We start from the raw sequence: 4295 nt of genomic DNA, 5'->3' as shown, positions 1-4295 counted from the left end.
GCCACTGGTTCTTCACGTTCTGTAGATGTAGATGCCACTGGTTCTCCAGGTTCTGTAGATGCCACTGGTTCTTTATGTTCTATAGATGCCACTGGTTCTTCACGTTCTGTAGATGTAGATGCCACTGGTTCTCCAGGTTCTGTAGATGCCACTGGTTCTTCACGTTCTGTAGATGTAGATGCCACTGGTTCTCCAGGTTCTGTAGATGCCACTGGTTCTTTATGTTCTATAGATGCCACTGGTTCTTCACGTTCTGTAGATGTAGATGCCACTGGTTCTCCAGGTTCTGTAGATGCCACTGGTTCTTCACGTTCTGTAGATGTAGATGCCACTGGTTCTCCAGGTTCTGTAGATGCCACTGGTTCTTTATGTTCTATAGATGCCACTGGTTCTTCACGTTCTGTAGATGTAGATGCCACTGGTTCTCCAGGTTCTGTAGATGCCACTGGTTCTTCACGTTCTGTAGATGTAGATGCCACTGGTTCTCCAGGTTCTGTAGATGCCACTGGTTCTTTATGTTCTATAGATGCCACTGGTTCTTCACGTTCTGTAGATGTAGATGCCACTGGTTCTCCAGGTTCTGTAGATGCCACTGGTTCTTCACGTTCTGTAGATGTAGATGCCACTGGTTCTCCAGGTTCTGTAGATGCCACTGGTTCTTTATGTTCTATAGATGCCACTGGTTCTTCACGTTCTGTAGATGTAGATGCCACTGGTTCTCCAGGTTCTGTAGATGCCACTGGTTCTTCACGTTCTGTAGATGTAGATGCCACTGGTTCTCCAGGTTCTGTAGATGCCACTGGTTCTTTATGTTCTATAGATGCCACTGGTTCTTCACGTTCTGTAGATGTAGATGCCACTGGTTCTCCAGGTTCTGTAGATGCCACTGGTTCTTCACGTTCTGTAGATGTAGATGCCACTGGTTCTCCAGGTTCTGTAGATGCCACTGGTTCTTTATGTTCTATAGATGCCACTGGTTCTTCACGTTCTGTAGATGTAGATGCCACTGGTTCTCCAGGTTCTGTAGATGCCACTGGTTCTTCACGTTCTTTAGATGTAGATGCCACTGGTTCTCCAGGTTCTGTAGATGCCACTGGTTCTTTATGTTCTATAGATGCCACTGGTTCTTCACGTTCTGTAGATGTAGATGCCACTGGTTCTCCAGGTTCTGTAGATGCCACTGGTTCTTCACGTTCTGTAGATGTAGATGCCACTGGTTATTTGATTTCTTATTACAGATAAATCCACTTTTTCCACCCCCCTTGCGTCACCCAATAATGGTATGACCCAGACCACGCCCACCGGCTTGGCACCGACCAATAGCATCGCGGGCATCGTCTCCCCCCCCCACCCATCGTCACGCATGGACGCTTCTGATTGGTTGACGCGCGGTGAGTGGGGCGGGGGGGGCGTGTTTGGGTTGTACCAAGTGGAACCGAATGTCTGAGGGGTGTTTGGAGCGAGCCTATATAAGAGTGGAGCGTGCGCATTACGTTCAGTTCACACTTGTCCGTCGTTCCGGGTCTCGTACCTCGTCAAAGTTTGGATTTTACGCGGAGAGAGAGAGGCGGGGGGTGAGTGACGCGACGCACGCGGTGAGTGACTGATCCAGGGGTGAGACAGACACACACAGACACAGACACACACAGACACACACATACAGACACACACACAGACACACACAGACACACAGACAGACACACATACAGACACACACACAGACAGACACACATACAGACACACACACACAGACACACAGACAGACACACATACAGACACACACTGACACACAGACAGACACACACATACAGACACACACACACACAGACACACACACACACAGATAGATACACACACAGACACACACACACAGACACACACTCACACACACACACAGACAGACACACATACAAACACAGACACACACACACAGACACACACACACAGATAGATAGACACACAGACACACACAGACACACACACACACAGACACACACAGACACACACACAGACACACACACACACACTGACACACACACAGACACACACACACTCACACACACAGACACAGACACACACACACACAGACACACACACAGACACACACACACAGACAGACACACACAGACGCACACTCACACACACACTGACACACAGACAGACACACATACAAACACAGACACACACACAGACACACACACACAGATAGATAGACACACAGACACACACAGACACACAGACACAGACACACACACACAGACACACACACAGACACACACACACAGACACACACACAGACACACACACACTCACACACACACACTGACACACACACAGACAGACACACACACACACACAGAGACACACACACACACAGACACACACACAGACAGACACACACACACACAGAGACACACACAGACAGACACACACACACAGACACACACACACAGACACACACAGACAGACACACACACACAGACACAGACACACACACACACAGAGACACACACAGACACACACACCACACAGACACACACAGACACAGACACACACACAGACACACACACTGACACACACAAACCACACGTTCACACACGCCCACGTACAGTGCAATCGTACTGCGTGCTTTACGATGCCCACGTCACACAGACACAGACAAAGCTCCCCCAGGTAGCCTCTAGCAGGGCTGTAGGGGCAAGTGCAGTTGCACAGACACAGACAAAGCTCCCCCAGGTAGCCTCTAGCAGGGCTGTAGGGGCAAGTGCAGTCACACAGACACAGACAAAGCTCCCCCAGGTAGCCTCTAACAGGGCTGTAGGGGCAAGTGCAGTTGCACAAACACATACAAAGCTCCCCCAGGTAGCCTCTAGCAGGGCTGTAGGGGCAAGTGCAGTAACACAGACACAGGCAAAGCTCCCCCAGGTAGCCTCTAGCAGGGCTGTGGGGGCAAGTGCAGTTACACAGACACAGGCAAAGCTCCCCCAGGTAGCCTCTATCAGGGCTGTAGGGGCAAGTGCAGCTGCACATACACAGACAAAGCTCCCCCAGGTAGCCTCCAGCAGGGCTGTAGGGGCAAGTGCAGTTGCACACTGACACAGACAAAGCTACCCCAGGTAGCCTCTAGCTGGGCTGTAGGGGCAAGTGTTAGCGAACAGCGCCTATGGCACTGTGGCACACACAGAGGGGATGGGTGACCACCACCACTACACCACCAACACCACCACTACACCACAACCAACACTACACCACCACCACTACACCACCACCTCCACTACACCACCAACACCACCACTACACCACAACCACCACTACACCACCACCACTACACCACAACCAACACTACACCACCAACACCACCACTACACCACAACCAACACTACGCCACCACCACTACACCACCAACACCACCACTACACCACAACCAACACTACACCACCAACACCACCACTACACCACAACCAACACTACACCACCACCACTACACCACCAACACCACCACTACACCACAACCAACACTACACCACCAACACCACCACTACACCACAACCAACACTACACCACCAACACCACCACTACACCACAACCACCACTACACCACCACCACTACACCACAACCACCACTACACCACCACCACTACACCACAACCAACACTACACCACCACCACTACACCACAACCAACACTACACCACCACTACACCACAACCACACCGCCACCACCACTACACCACAACCAACACTACACCACCACCACTACACCACAACCAACACTACACCACCACCACTACACCACAACCAACACTACACCACCACCACTACACCACAACCACCACTACACCACCACCACTACACCACAACCACACCGCCACCACCACTACCACCAGGTACTCATTTTAGGCTGAGTCGACCTAGGGGAGGCCCAGGACCGGTTCAGAGACTCACCACACAGACTCACCACGCAGACTCACCACGCAGACTCACCACACAGAGACCCACAGACTCACCACACAGACTCACCACACAGACTCACCACACAGAGACCCACAGACTCACCACACAGAGACACACAGACTCACCACACAGACTCACCACACAGAGACCCACAGACTCACCACACAGACTCACCACACAGACTCACCACACAGACTCACCACACAGAGACCCACAGACTCACCACACAGACTCACCACACAGAGACCCACAGACTCACCACACAGACTCACCACACAGACTCACCACACAGACTCACCACACAGACTCACCACACAGACTCACCACACAGCCTCACCACAC

General features: G+C 51.5%; 1 long non-coding RNA gene across 1 annotated transcript in view; it reads left to right on the top strand.

Annotated features, from left to right (window-relative positions):
• Positions 1-1486: 1486 nt before the first annotated feature.
• LOC144740761 (uncharacterized) overlaps positions 1487-4295 on the top strand; it is a 12455-nt gene continuing 9646 nt past the window's right edge. Inside the window, exon 1 of the long non-coding RNA XR_013589760.1 lies at positions 1487-1595. This is a non-coding gene — a long non-coding RNA (uncharacterized LOC144740761). The remainder of the gene's footprint in view (positions 1596-4295) is intronic.

This window comes from Lampetra planeri, unplaced genomic scaffold (genome assembly GCF_965212315.1).
Source record: "Lampetra planeri unplaced genomic scaffold, kcLamPlan1.2.h2 scaffold_288, whole genome shotgun sequence".
In the NCBI taxonomy this organism is placed as follows: domain Eukaryota; kingdom Metazoa; phylum Chordata; class Hyperoartia; order Petromyzontiformes; family Petromyzontidae; genus Lampetra; species Lampetra planeri.
This window is presented reverse-complemented; position numbering and strand designations above follow the sequence as displayed.